At 37.6% G+C, this 16511-nt stretch overlaps 1 protein-coding gene across 3 annotated transcripts in view; it reads right to left on the bottom strand.

Annotated features, from left to right (window-relative positions):
• The window catches only part of PDE1C (phosphodiesterase 1C), a 488089-nt gene that overhangs the window by 366988 nt on the left and 104590 nt on the right, over positions 1-16511 (bottom strand). The gene's annotated exons all lie outside the window — the stretch shown is intronic.

The following is a 16511-nucleotide window of genomic DNA, read 5'->3' on the forward strand; positions in this document are numbered from 1 at the left end:
TGAGGGGAGAAATGTGTGCAGTCAATTACCAACCAACAACATGTGCTGCTTTGCCCAACTCAGGATATTCCAAAGCAAAGTGGGGAAAATTACATATTTCTCAGGATCTCCACCAACAACCAAGGGTTCCAAAAGATATGGGTCAGGCTACTTATGGAGCAACTAGGAGTTTTTAAATTTATATGCAGAAAATAGGCTAATACCCTGAATATTTTGATCCACAGCCAAGTATTAAGGACATATATATATCTCATTTCGTTTCAGTGGTGATCAATTCCAACTCCTGATAGGGCTGTAGAGATTTATGGATATATTTAATTAGCTATTGGAAGTATACAAAGGACTACCATTTTAGAGAAGAACACGGATGTTCAGATACAAGTCTCCCTTATGAGCTCAGTCTGATCAAGGACTGAGTTTCAAGACTCCATCCTATGGAGACACCCACCTCAAACAGGGCCCCACCTCTAAAACCCAGAACTCACTCTAGGCAAGTGCAGTCTTCTAGAAGATCAAGACCCAAGGAAAATTACACTGCATGTTTACTGATATTCTAATCAATAAGCACTTCAAATATATTAGATGAACATTAAGGCAAACATGAAGTGGTAATAGTGTCACAAAATAGGGCCTGATCAGCCAGGTAGTCAAGGGCAATATCAACAGGAATGAGTTACATGGATATCACGTACCCCTGATACGATGTGATGAGAATGGCACTTCACTCCTGTGGTCCTCCACATAGCCCCTGTGTATTAAGTACTAAGTGTTGCTAGCTTCTGTTAAGCTGATGCTTTAACCTCTTCCCTAGGTGCATATACCAGATATGCCTTGTTATGGACAATAATAATGTATCTGAGTCATCTTGCTTTTCAAATACAAACCAATCAAACCAGAGTCCACCCCCACTATGTCCCTTACTGAGCTTTCACACTCTGGACCATTATTCACTTGCCTTCCTCACCTCAGGGCAGGTACCAGACAACTAGGGACAGTCCCTAAGTTCCAGAGCCCACTGAAATTTTTCAAACTAGCCAATCCTGAGGCTACTTACCCTGCCTTCCCCATTATTCTGTACAGAAGCCACAATAAAGACACTTGTCCACAGTTTCCTCCACCCTAGATCTCCCTTATAACTTCTCAGGATGGCCTCCATGATGAGACATGTAGCCCCTCTTTGGGGATCTCCAAGTATCACAAAATTATCTTTTCAATGGCAGTCATTTCCAGATCTGTTGGCCCTACCATACCTAATAATTAAAATCTATCCAAATACCCAGTCTAGTCATGGGGAAAACATCAGACAAATCCCAAATGAAGAACATTCTCCAAACACCTGACCAATACTGCTCAAAACTGTTGAGGTTATCAAAAAACAATGAGTCTGAGAAACTATCATAGCCCAGAGGAGCCTAAGAAGACATGATGACTAAATGTATTATGGTGTCCTGATAGGATCATGAAACTTAAAGGACACTAGGTAAAAACTAAGGAAACATGAATGAAGTATGTACCTTAGTTAATAATTCATCACTATTAGTTCATTAATTTTGACAAATGTAACATATTAATATAAGATTCATAATAGGGGAAATTGGATAAGGGGTATCTGGGAACCCTCAATACTATCTTTGCAAATTTTCCATAAACCTAAGACTATACTAAAATAAAAAGTTATTCTAAAAATGCAAATAAATAAAAACTATAAATAAATAGCTATTATAAAAGAAGTCTATGAGCAAAAAAAACTTTTTAAAGTAGAGCCTGGGAATATTACTATTGCTATTATCCAATTACCACTGGTTTGTGCTTATTATTATTGTCTTCCCACAGGAAGAGAATATTCTTGCACAAAGATACTGTTGGGTTGCCAAGTCATACACGGAGCTGTGTCCATCCAGAAGGGGTTGGCCTTTTCTACCCCAACCATGCAGAGGGAGGACTTTTTTCTAACTTACAAAAAGGTTCTTTATGGGGTCTTGGGGGTCTTGTGCAAACTGGTAAAAGACACCGCCAGCTAATGCATATGCATGTGATAGATGGGCAGAGAATAAATCTATATGCACATGGGGATGCCTCCTCAAGTCCCCAACCAGCTACCTACAGCCCACAATAGAAGAAATCTCCTGAAGGACAGCTTTATCCCTAAGATCAAAAGAACTTCACACATCTCACAAACGTCTCTGAACCTTCACTAAAAACACACATATGGGGATCCCTGGGTGGCGCAGCGGTTTGGCGCCTGCCTTTGGCCCAGGGCGCCATCCTGGAGACCCAGGATCGAATCCCACGTCGGGCTCCCGGTGCATGGAGCCTGCTTCTCCCTCTGCCTGTGTCTCTGCTTCTCTCTCTCTCTCTCTCTCTCTCTCTCTCTCTCTGACTATCATAAATAAATAAAAATTAAAAAAATATAAAAACACACATATGGGTCAGCAAGCAACTCTTTCAATGACCATACCTTTGAGTGCTCCCCTTGGGCTGTCCCACATCCAAATTGCTTTTGTATTAATCAAGAGAAAGTTAAAGCACACTAGTGCCAGGAAACAGATGCCTCTAACTCCTGAAACGCAGGACAGCTTTTCTAAAGTCCTAAGCAGATATCTTAATAAGATCTGGTCATATTAATGAAGGTCTGGTTCTACGTTAATAAAGATCTGTTCTATGTTAACTAAGTAAGATCTGTTTCTAGGAGGAAGAACAATAGCAGCAGCCTGTTTTCTTAAATTTGATCTAAATGGAGGCCTTACAATAAGCTCTCTGCCCATTTCCCTTCATTCTTTTATTTACTCATTCAATATAGACATATTTAATTCCTTCCATATACCAGGTTCCATTCTGGGCCCTAGAAATAGAAATATTAACCCATAAGCAATCACAATAAATGGGCAATGCACCATACTAAGGGCAAATGAAGTGCTCTAGGAGGCAGAAGAGAGCCCACCCACTCTGCTTCAGGGCCCCGGGGGAAAGATACACAGACAACATCACATCTGATAGGGATCTAAAGCAGGGATAGGAGCAGCCTGGGTGGCTCAGCGGTTTAGTGCTGCCTTCAGCCCAGGATGTGATCCTGGAGTCCCAGGATGGAGTCCCACATCAGGCTCCCTGCATGGAGCCTGCTTCTCCCTCTCCCTATGTCTCTGCCTCTCTCTCTGTGTGTCTCTCATGAATGAATAAATAAATAAAATCTTGAAAGAAAGAAAGAAAGAAAGAAAGAAAGAAAGAAAGAAAGAAAGAAAGAAAGAAAGAAAGAAAGCAGGGACAGATCTTCAGCAGGTGAAAAACAGAGAAAGGAACATTCAGTGAAAACAGTACATGCAAAGGCTCAGAGGATACCAAAGTAGCTTGTAAAAGGCTGGAGCAAAGTAAGAAGGGACGGTGACCAGAGAAAAGGTCAAAGGCTGGTTGGACAAGTTGTAAAGTGCCTTGAATAAAATGCTAGTCATTTAGAAAGTTTTCTTTAGATGAATAAGAACTAAGGCCACATCTGTGTTTGAGAAAGAAGACTGGCATGCTATAGAAAAGTGAACTTGTGAGGAATAGCAAGGTAGTATGAAAAGGTCCATGCACCCATCTCATCCGTACATGAAATAAAGCCTTACCACATACTTATGACTAGTTTTTAGTATATATAGATGTGATCAATAAATTACAAATTCATATAAAAGCACTAATGAGTTCATAACAGCTTTCTCACCATATTTTCAGTGAGTGACTCAGAAGGGTCATGTGACCTAAGCTCTTTTCTATTAGGAGTCTCAAATGGAGATTGTTATTGATCTCTGGTTTAATTCCACTTTGGTCTGAGAAGAGACAATGCATGATTTTTATTTTCTTTAATCTTGTTAGGGTATACATTATGACCCAGAATGTGGTCTATCTTGGCAAATATTCCATTTGAGCTTGAGAAAAATATGTATTCTAATGTTGTTGGATGAAGCAGTCTATAGATGTTGATTATATCCAGTTGATTTATGGTGTGGGCTTTTTTCCTTTTTAAATGAATTTTATTTCATTCATTAAAACATCACCTATATATATAAAGAGTTTTATATACATACAAGAGTTAGTATATATTCAGTATACAAATCATTTTTGATGCACATAAGGAATCCCAGACTCCTTGCTATAACTTTATGATATATTCCCTCTCACTACCCAATCCCAGAGAAAAAGAAGTCTTTCTAAAGATTTATGATGATACTTTGGAAAAAATATTTCCAGCTATTTTTCCTATTTAACATCTAAACAACTATCCATTTATAAGTATTATTATTAAAATTGTCTTGTGATGAAAACTTTAGAGTATAAAAAAACTCATTTTTATTTATAGCAACTTTTTGATAAATAAATCTCTGGTTTGTTTCTGAGGGGAGGTTTCAGATTTTTTACTAAATCTTCAAAGGGGTCCATAACTCAGTATAAAAAAAATATATGCCTGTGATTTAGAGACAGATTTTCAATTCCACCAGATTGATGGTGCGGTGAGTTCAACTATGTTCTTGCTGATTTTCTGTCTGATGAATCTGTCCATTTCTGAGAGAAGACTGTTGAGGTCTTCCTTTCTGATAATGAATTCATCTATTTCTTTCTACAATTCTGTTAGTTTTTTCCTACTAGTTTGACACTGTTGTTAGACATACACACATTAAAAATTCTTAGCTCTTCTCAGAGAATTGGCTCTTCTATCATTATGCAATTTCCTCTTATTCCTAATAACTTTCCTTGTTTGAAGTCTGTTCTGTTTGAAATTAATATAGTTATTACTGCTTTCTTTTGATTAGTGTTAGCACAGTATATTATTCTCCATAAATTTACTTTTAATCTATATGAGTTTTTATATTTAAGGTGGGTTTCTTATAGGCAATTATTTGGTTCTTATTTTCTGATCCAGTCTGACAATCTGTCTTTTAACTTGTGCATTCAGATCATTGATATTTTAAATGATTATTGACACAATTGGATTAAAACCTACCATATTCACTGTTTTCTGTTTGTTGTTCCCTTTTTTGTTCCTATTTTTGTCTTCCACTGTTTTTCTACCTCATGTCATTTTTTAGTGAGCATCTTAGATTATTCTAATTCTACTTTCTCTCTTTCTTAGCATATTGGTTATAGTTCTTTTTTTTTTTTTTTTGGTAGTTGCCATAGAGTTCACACCATACATTTACAGCTAATCCAAGTCCACTTTCAAATACCACCATAATACTTCACTCACAGTGTTAGTACCTTATAATAACAAAATAATCCTAATTCCTGCTCCTGTCCCTTGTATCATTGCTGTCAAATCTTCAGAAGAGCTGTGAGTGATGCTCAGAATTATCCTCCTGAGGAATGGAAGGAACATTTAAATGCAAGCGCTCATCCCAAGGACAAGTATAACCCGACAGGATATTAACTTTCTAGGCTTTCTGGGTCCACTATGCATGAATGTGGGACAATTCCCACACCATCAGAGAATCTCCAGGACATAAATCAAGAGAAAACAGTACAACTGGAGCCTAAAAAGTGGGCCAAAAGGATGTGAAGTTGGGTTCAAGAGGTCCCCAATACATAGAGTTCCCACACAGTTTTTGTATAGAAAAAAATACAACCAGAGGGGCACCTGGGTGACTCAGTGGTTGAGTGTCTGCCTTTGGCTCAGGTTGTGATCCCGGGGTCCTGGGATCAAATCCCACATTGGGCTCCCCACAGGGAGCTTACTTCTCCCTCTGCCTATGTCTCTGCCTCTCTCTGTGTCTCTCATGAATAAACAAATAAAATCACACACACACAGACATATATATATATGTGTGTGTGTGATTTTATTTGTTTATATAACCAGAATCCCATCTGCTACTCATTCCTGCTTTAAAAGGATCACAATGGCCCTTGCCATGGCTCTTCCCAAGGCAATTTGATGTGGGCCTTTTGAAGTTGAACTCTGAGAGCAGGAAAGAATGCTTCTTCAGAGTCTCCACAAAATGGGCAGAGCACCCTCCAGGGACACTGGGATGGTCTGCCCTGACAAAATGAAAAATAAAAATTCCACTGCTCTGATTTATTTTAAGCTGATTTTGAAGGCATGAAATGTTTCTGATTAAACAGAAGCAAAAAAAAGGAAACAGAGAGAGAGTCACACAGGTCTCTCTCAATAATATCAAAAACCCCATGAGGGAAATCATAGATAAACTAAGCCTTCAGGGTACCAAAAATAATGTGGCTCAGGTGCAGGAGATGAGCAGCTCCATTCAGCCCACTCTGTGTCATCTGCTTCTGCCTCCTCCTGTCCCCTCCCCACCCCTGCTTTCCTGTCTCCTTTGACTTGTTCCTGTCTCTCATTTGAAGCTAATTACATTCTCCTTTTCTGTTATTTTTCCTCTGTCCCTGCGAAAAATCCTCTCCCTCCTCTTCACAAAGACAACTTTTTGTATACCCCATGAACCCTAGAGATTGATTATAAATCTTCTGGATTCACAAATTCTGGTAGCCGCATCTGTACCACTGAGCTTATCAAGAAAACAAGTCCTCGGGTTCAGATGATACAAACATTGTTCAGCAGTTGCTACGTGTTAGACATGGTAAAGAGGGCTTCACCTGTGTTACTTTATTCAATGGTCAAATCAACCCCTCAAAGTAAATATTTTTGAAATATTATTGAACACTAGGCTATTAAGACTCTAAGAGATCAAATAAACTGGATCGCACAGTTAGAAAACAACAGATTGCTTTGACCTGAAATTCTCATTCTCCTTATCAAGGCTCCAGGTGATATGCCACACTGTTTGTACTTTACTTTTGGGCAAATAAACAGATGCATATTGTAGATCAAGCATAATATTCCATATTTGTTATTATGAACCAAACATTTTTTTACAAAAGAAATAAGATACACTCTATCTGCAACTAGGGAGAGCCGTTATGTTGCTTAATCCCTTCCATGAAAAAAAAATATATCTTCCAGGAAGCAGTTAGCAGCTTCCTTTAAAGAAGGAAGTTTGGGCTGCAGGAAAAAATGAATAATGCAAGGTAACTTTAATGGATTGAGAAAAGACTTCTTAAGAAAGCAAGAAAATGAGATGAGAAGGATCTAAATAAGAAATAACTACAGATTCATTTTTGAAGTGTGTCTAATGGTGGCAGTCTGATAAACCGCTGGCAGGAGGAGCTCAAGGTCACGTGGTAATCCTATTTAAATCTGACAAGTGACTTATCAACTCAGTTCAAGATTTAAAAAAAAAAATACACAAAGATAATGCGGACAAAAGCCTGAGAAATTAGAGTCCTGCAAAAGCACAGAGGAGGAATGCTTGAATGGCTCAGCGGTTAAGCATCTGACTTCAGCTCAGGCCATGATCCTGGAGTCCCAGGATTGAGTCCTGCATCAGGTTCCCTGCATGGAGCCTGCTTCTCCTTCTGCCTATGTCTCTGCCTCTCTCTGTGTGTCTTTTATGAATAAATAAATAAAATCTTAAAAAAAAAAACACACACACAGAGGAGAGGGAGTTAAATCTCCAAAAAAGTGAAAAAAAAAATATTAGAAACCATCAATGATTCTCAAAATATCTGTGGCACAGGTTTGTAGGTATCCTCTTTTTCTGGGAGGATATGGGTCTTGAAATTCCCATCCAGTAGAAAAACAGGGCCTGGAGCACAGAGGTCAAGAATTACCTAATAAAACCCAGATGAAAAGTTTTATCCTCACTAAGAACAAACAATGGCAGTGCAAAAGATTAGGTATCGATAAAGACTTGAATATCTTTAAATCAGTCATGTAGGCACTGTTCTTGTTACTTTTAATATACTAATTCTTGATTTTGAAAACTGCAGAAATTTTGTCCAAAATATTATCCTTTTAATATGTAATTAATATACAAATATTAATGAGATTTTGTATTATTCTTTTCTTTCCCCAAACCCAGGGGATATTTTACACTTACAGTGCATCTCATCTCAGTTAGCATTAGTCACATTTCAAGTGCTCAAGAGTTATATTCTATGCGACAGTCTGTTCTACAGAATTTATTTTGATTCATGTTTCAATTGGCTGAAGAACACCCTCAAATAATTCTTTACAGAATGACATGGTTAATGGGATAGATACACATGAACAACAATTTAAGTAGAGATTTATTGAATTTACATTAAGCTCAACATATTTCTTAATTATCTTCTGCTATCTTGCACTATAAAAGAGAATTGGGAGCCAAGTCTGAAATAGTTTTTCTTTCTTTTATAGACAAACATTTTTCTTTACCTTTGTATTTCAAACATTTTACTAGCATGTTTATAATGGTGAGTTATTTTTACCAATTTTTAAATGTATTTTTCTGGAACACAATGAGCCCTGTCAATATGGAAACCCAAGCCCTACTTTCTTCCACTCAGGCAAATTGCCTTCAAATTTATCTTTGATTACTGCTTCTGTTCCAATTGTTTTGTTTGGCTTCAGTCTCAGAACATCTATGATTCATTTACATGTGTTGGTTCTTCTCTGGCCTCCTATTATCTTGTGTCACCATTTTCAATTGCTTATCATTTTTATCTATTGTGTAAGACACTGTTTCTCAAGTCTATCTTCCAATCATTGATTAAATTATTTCCAGTGTCATTTCTATATTTCAACATGACTTTTAATTCCCATGTTGCATATTTACTTTCTTTGCATCTTAACTCAAAATCAACCTGCTTCTCTTCTTATGGCTTTCTGCTCTTGTGTTATAAGGGCTACGTCTTCCTGCTTCTTATGTAGGATTTACATATTGTCTTTTGCCTTCTACATTAAATCATTTTTCAGAAAGCCACCTCTTCCCAACATCTTTATGATGGTGTTTCACTTCCCTATTTCTTCATGTTTTGTTTAGTTTTATTTTGGACTTAACCCTAGTTTAGTCATTCTGGAACACAAAAGAATTCATACAGAGATTATTGTTTTCCAAAAGGTAAGGTATGTAGGTTACTCTAGGTTTCACTCACTGTCTCCTTGGGCTGCCGGATAAATTCAGCAGAAAGAACCGAGAGTAAAATTGACATTTACATCCAGACAGTCATCATAATAAGCAATGCATAACCCAAGCCAAAAGAGTAAGCACAAAAAATGGTGCCCAACCTGCTTCAGAGTAAAGCCTTGCATCTGTCTTTACCCAATTGATGGGCACAGCTCCCATCTAATTTTCAAAGCCTATTTAGAAATTCATATGGTACAGTAGATCACTATATAGTGAGACCATCAATTCCAAGAGGAAAGGTTTCAATTACTCTTTGTCATACATCAGAAGAATGAGTCTGTTCACCAGAGTAATGATGTAGACAAGATTAAAGGGAGGCTGTTTTCAAGAACTTTGACAGCATTCATTTAGTATACTAATTAAAAGAGAAGTTTATCTATTGAGAGTGAAATCTACTTGACAAACACTTTGTTAATGGTCAGTGTAAGTTAGGTACTTGGGTGTTAAAAGATAGCATTTTTTAAGTTTTCCATAATTTTGACTTTCACTAATTCAGACACCACCCCCACCCCCATAATTAAGTGAAAATTTTTCAATGCATAACTACCTTGAAGTATGCTAATGTCTGCAAAGCATGCAAAAATCCAAGTTTTACCATCTGCTGGATGATTCATTTGTAAATCTGCCTAGTATTCCTTTGGGAAGTTTCAGCACGGATTTTTAACCTCATTATAAAAACTTGGTAGGAATGAATTTAGTAATATAGTATGTATGAAAGTGCTCTGAGCACTTGGAAGAATGTGCCACATCCATCGTAGACATGTTGAAATGGTATGTGTACTGTGATTAAAAAAAAAAGTGTTTGAAAATAATTGCTTGGAGATTTGGTGTTTTAATCAAGAGTTCCAGAAAAACAGAGACTTTGAGGTAACGTATTAGTCACAGGGAAGAGCTCCTTCAAATTCTGGCCCAAACTAGCCATTGTTGGTAATAAAGACAGTGGATTATTTGTTGGTGATAAGCTCCTTTAGGGAAAGAACTGTGATCTACTCATTTTTATACTCCTGTACCAAAAATGTCCTTTCAAAGTTAACTTTTTCATGTACTTCTAAGATACCTGCTTCTGAGGCTGTAGAGAACACATTAAGAAACTCTAATAAATTTCTCAGTCTTTTCTCCCTTCTATGGGTTTCAATCGTATCATGCATAGATTTTCCTCAGTTTTTCACCCAAATGGCTTTGCACCTTGACCTCTCTTCCTTATCCTGCCCTATCGTACTAGGGAACTTGGCTTCATAAAATTTACTGACCTGGAAGCTAGGCAATTCCTTCATAAATTCCAACAACTGCAGCTCTAAATATGAGAATTTCCCCAAAACTTCATACTTGTAGGGGAATTGTTAATAGCTTAATCTACAGGATGATGATTCCTACAGTTGCACATTTTATAGCCTATAAAACTGGATGTGTCCAGCCTGGGCTTCAACCCAAGGCTTAGCCAAGGCTTAATGCATACTATAGCAGGAACCACTGCACTTCCTTAGTCTACCTGCCTATGGGGGGGGTGGGGGGTGGGGAGGAGGGACAGAGCATAGTACTTGGCACACAGTAGGCACTCCATAAATATTTGTTGAAAAGAAGCTATCACAGGAAGTCATGACTGGTAAATCATGGAAGTCCCATAATTTACAATTTATCTGGCTTGTTTTCTAGTAAGGTAATTGAACATGAATCTCTAAGAACTGTCTAAGTGATAAGTGGTTTTATCCTTTTGTTTGTGATTGTTACAGATCTGGGGGTGCTTGGGTGGCTCAGTCGGTGAGGCGTCTGCCTTTGGCTCAGGTCATGATTTCAGGGTCCTGGGATCAAGCCCCATGTCAGGCTCTCTGCTCTGCAGTGAGTCTGCTTCTCCCTCTCCCTCTGCCCCTCCCCCTGCTCATGCTCTCTCACTCTTTCTCTCAGATAAATTAATAAAATCCTAAAAAAAAGAGAAAAGAAAAGAAAAAGAAAAAGAAAAGAAAAGAAAAGAAAAGAAAAGAAAAGAAAAGAAAAGAAGAAAAGAAAGAAAAAAATTGTTACAGATCTGGAACAGTTCTAGTCCCTCTGCTTTCAACTCAATTCAACATTTATTGAACATTTATTATGTACTGACTGGCAAGGCACAGTTTCTGTTTTTGAGGAACTCAAAAATCTAGTAGGAAGATAGTCATTAAAGAGATATTTATAATACAGTATAAAGCGAGCAATAATACAACTATGTAGAAATATACTGATGCGAAACAAAGCAGGGAGCGATCATTTTGTTCCAGAGGTCGGGCGAGGCTGTACAGAAAAGGCAGCTTATGACACAGTTTTGAGAGATAAATGGTTGGCTTGGTGATCAACAGAAGATTAGAACATTTCAGGCAGAAGGAGCCACACGTGCAAAGGCATGGAGGAGTGAAACAGCATGAGAGGGCAACTAATTTCATTTTTCTGAGGCTGAAATGATGGCCTCTTAATAGGAGACGTCATCTTGGGCCAGTTTGAAGGGCCTTGTGTGATGTGCCAAAGATCTGGATTTAATTCTGTAGGCTATGAAGGGTCATCTTAAAGGTGCTTTTTTTTTTTAATTCAACTTTTACTCTGAGAAAATTATAAATTCACATGCACTTGTAAGAGATAATACAAAGACTTCATGTACCTTTTACCCAGTTTCCCCCATTGGCTACATTTTGTAACATTATAGTATAATATCACACCCAGGATGGTGACACTGAGGCAGAGCATTGCCATCACACAACGGTCCTTCCAGGTACCTGCCTATAGTCACACCCACTTTCCTTCCCAGCCCACTCCCTCCTTAACTCCTGACAACCACTAATCTGTTCTCCATTATCTATAATTTTGTCATTTTAATAATGCTATGTACATGGAGTCATACAGTATACACATAAACTCTTGGGATTGGCTTTTTCACTCAGCATAGTTCAACAACTCATGTTGTTGCATGTATCAGCTTGTTCTTTTTATTGCTGAGCAGTATTCCATGGTATGCATATACCACAGTTTGTTTAACTATACACTGAATAAATAAATCTGAGTTCTTTCCAATTTGTGGCTATTATGAATAAAACGTCTATGACTATTCATACACAGGGCTTCTTAAAATGTAGTAAAATACATGATATAAAATTTACCATCTTAACCATTTTTACGTGTAACCAAGTTCCATGACATTAAATACATTCAGGTTGTATCCACCTCCAGAACTTTTTTTTTTTAAGATTTTTATTTTTATTTATTCATGAGAGACAGAGAGACAGAGAGAGAGAGAGAGAGAGAGAGAGAGGCAGAGACACAGGCAGAGGGAGAAGCAGGCTCCATGCAGGGAGCCCGAAGTGGGACTTGATCCCACATCTCCAGGATCACGCCCTGGGCTGAAGGCGGCGCTAAACAGCTGAGCCACCCAGGCTGCCCCCAGAACTCTTTTCATCTTGCAAAACTGAGCTGTGCACCCATGAAAGTAATTGCCTCCTCCTCTCAGCCCCTGGCATGGTTATGATTCTACTTTCCGTCTCCATGAACGGCTGGCTACTCTAGGTACTTCATGTTCGTAGAATTCTACAGTATTTATTTTTCTGTTCCTGAGTTATTTCACTTAGCATCATGTCCTCAAGATTCATCCATGTTGTAGCTTATGTCAGAATTTCCTTCCTTTTTAAAGCTGAGTAACATTCTACTGTATGCACATTTTATTCTGTAGATATTTTGTTCATCCATTCATCTACTGATGGACACTTGGATTGCTTCCAGCTATACCACGAATAACGCTGCTATGAGCAGGAGTGCACAAATATATGCTTAAACTACCACTTTCAATTCTTTGGGGTATATACATACTCAGAAGTAGAACTGCTGAATCATTTGGTAATTCTATTTTTAATTTTTTGAGGAACTACAAAACTGTTTTCTATGGCTGTGGCACCACTTTACATTCCCACCAATAGTGCACAAGGGTTCCAATTTCTCCACATCTTTGCCAACACTTGTGTTTTGTTCTTTTATACTAGCCCTACTAATAGTTGTGAGTTCACACGTACAGGTTTTTGTGTGATAAGTCTTCAGGGTGCCTGGGTGGTTCAGTGGTTGAGAGTCTGCCTTTGGCTCAAGGCATGATCCTGGATCCAAGGATAGAGTCCCACATTGAGCTCCCCGTGGGGAGCCTGCTTCTCCCTCTGCCTCTCTCTGTGTGTTTCTCATGAATAAATAGAATCTTTTTTTAAAAAAATTTTGTTTAAGAATATAAGTCTTCATTGCTCTGAAATAAATGCCCGGAAGTGCAATTCCTGACTCACATGGTGCTTGCATGTTTAGTTTAAAAAAAAAAAAAGCCAAACTTTTTTTTGGTATATTTTTTATTGGAGTTCAATGTACCAACATATAGCATAACACCCAGTGCTCAAGTGCTCATCCCGTCAAGTGCCCCCCTCAGTGCCCGTCACCCAGTCACCCCATCCCCCCCGTCCACCTCCCTTTCCACTACCCCTTGTTTGTTTCCCAGAGTTAGGAGTCTCTCATGTTCTGTTACCCTCACTAGATACTTCCCACTCATTTTCTCTCCTTTCCCCTTTATTCCCTTTCATTATATTTTATATTCCCCAAATGAATGAGACCATATAATGTTTGTCCTTCTCCGACTGACTTACTTCACTCAGCGTAATACCCTCCAGCTCCATCCACGTTGAAGCAAATGGTGGGTATTCATCCTTTCTGATACAGCCAAACTTTTTAAAACGTGGCTTACCACCAGCAATATATGAATGATGCAGGTCCTCTGCATCCTTCTCAGGATTTGGTGTGGTCACTATTTTTTTTTATATTAGCCATTCTGGTAAATGGGTAGCAGTATCTCGTTGTGGTTTTAATTTGCATTTCCCTAACGACTAACAAAGTTAAATATCTTTTCAAATACTTACTTGTCAACTGTACATTTTCCTTGGTAAAATGTCCTCTCTTTGGCCAACTCGGAATGGGTTGTTTCCTTTTTTATGTCTGAGTTTTGAGAATTCTTCATATATTATAATACTAGAACTTTTTTGGATAGCAAAATTATGCAAATATTTTCTCCCACTTTTTGGCCTGTTTTTTCAACATCTTGGCAAGGTCTTTTGCAGAACAAAGGTTTCTAATGTTGGTGAAGTCCAATGTATCAATTTTTTTTCCTTTTATGGATCATGGTGATAAGTCTTTCTTTCCTAGCACTATAATCCCATGATTTTTTTCTCTCTTTTTCTAAAAATTACATAGCATTATGTTTTATGTTTAAGATCATAATCCATTTCAAGTGAATTATTATATAAAGTTTGAGACTTAGGTTGAGGTTTGTATTTTTGCCTGTGGATGTCCAAATACAGGAGCCCCATATGTTTAAAAGGCTATATTAGCTCCATTAAACTGCTGTTGTACCTTTGTCAAAAATCAGTTGGACATATTTGTGTGAATGAATCTATTTCTGGCTTCTCTATTCTGTTCCATTGACCTATGAATCTATTCTTTTACCAGTGCCACCTAGTCTTTATTACTGTAGCTATACACTAAGCTTTGAAATCAAATAGACTGATTCCTTGCACCTTGTTCTTCTTTTCCAAAATTGTTTCAGCTATTCTAGGTCCTTGAATTTTCATATAAATTGTAAAATAATCTTGTCTATATTTACAGAAACTCTCATTGGGATTTTCATAGGAATTGTGTTAAATCTGTTTATCAGTTTAGGGAGAATTGACATCTTCACTATGTTGAGTCTTCCAGTCGACGAATACAGTATTTGTTTCCATTTATTTAGATTTTCTATTACTTCTTTCATCACCTTTGTGTAGTTTTCCTCATTTAAGCCATATATATTTTGTTAGATTAACATCTATGTATTTCACCTTTTTTTTTGTTTTTAGAAAAGAGAGAAGAAACAGGGGGAAAGGCAAAGGCAGAAGAAGAAAGAGAATATGAAGCAATCCCCAAAATTGAGCCTGGGGATCCCTGGGTGCCGCAGCGGTTTGGCGCCTGCCTTTGGCCCAGGGCGCGATCCTGGAGACCCGGGATCGAATCCCACGTTGGGCTCCCGGTGCATGGAGCCTGCTTCTCCCTCTGCCTATGTCTCTGCCTCTCTCTCTCTCTCTCTCTCTCTCTCTCTCTCTCTCGTGTGTGTGTGTGACTATCATAAATAAATAAATAAATAAATAAATAAATAAATAAATAAATAAATAATTTTTAAAAAAATTTGAGCCTGATGTGGGGCTCAATCTCACAACCCTGAGATCATTACCTGAGCTGACATCAAGAGTCTGATGCTGAACCAACTGAGCCACTCAGGCGCCCCTACACATTTCACCTTTTCTGAGCAACTGAAAACATCACTGTATTTTTTATTTTGATTTTTTTATGTTTATCTTATATCCTATAACCTTGCTGAACTAACTTATTAATTCTAAAAGGTTTTTGATAGATTCCTGATAAATTTCTACATAGACAATCATGTCTTCTGCAAACAGAGACAATTTGATTTCTTCCTTTCTGGTCTGTATGCATTTTATTTCATTCTCTTCCCTTATTGCACTGGCTAGAACTCCCAGCACAATACTAAGTAAAAGGATGTGAGCAGATATGCTCATCTCATTCTCAATTTTAGGGGTAAAGCATCAGTCTACAGTTAGCCGTGGTTTTGTTGTAGATGTTCTTTATCATATTGATGACATTCCCCTATATTCCTATTTCCCTGAGAGTTCTTATCATGAATGTTGAATGTTGTCAAATGCTTTTTCTGCATCAATTGATATGCTCATATGATTTTTTCTTCTTTTGCCTGTTAATATGGTGAATTACATTAATTTTCAATACTGAAAGAGATCAACCCTACCTGGCATGGTGCATTATTCTTTTTTACATGTTGTTGAATTGTTTTGCTAATATTATGTTTAAAAAGTTTTACATTCACATTCATGAGGATATGAGTCTGTTGTCTTTCTCTGGTTTGGGTATCAGGATACTACTAACTTCATAAAATGAATTGGGAAATGTTTCATCCTCCCTATTTTCTGGAAGAAATTATGTAGAATTGGTACGAACTTTCCTTTAAAAATTTGGTAGATCTTTCCAGCTAAACTTACTGGGTCTGGAGATTTCCTTGGGGGAATTTTTAATTATTATTAATTTAATTTTCTTAATAGTTATAAAGCTATTAGCTACTTCATAATTGGTAAGTTGTAGTAGTTTGTGTTTTTCAAGAAAGTGATCCATTTTATCTAAGTTTTTAAGACTCCAAGTTCAAGCAGAAGTCTCAGATCCAACTCCTCACTCTGTATAGCGCAAAGCCTGAAATCTTTAGCACATGTACTAGATCCCATGGCCTTGGCAATACCACTCTCACGCAGCATAGCTACAGAATCAGCAGGCATGTTTATAGCTTGCTGTACTAATATTAAATTCTTCCTTCATTTCCACCTGCAGAGTTCACTTTTTTTATTGCAAGTTTAACTATGCATTTTAAAGTATTTTTTAAAATATTTTACTCAGCATTTCTATATGCTTATGAAAAATGGAAGGTTTTCA

Source organism: Nyctereutes procyonoides, unplaced genomic scaffold (assembly GCF_905146905.1).
Source record: "Nyctereutes procyonoides isolate TBG_1078 unplaced genomic scaffold, NYPRO_anot_genome, whole genome shotgun sequence".
Classification (NCBI taxonomy): Eukaryota; Metazoa; Chordata; class Mammalia; order Carnivora; family Canidae; genus Nyctereutes; species Nyctereutes procyonoides.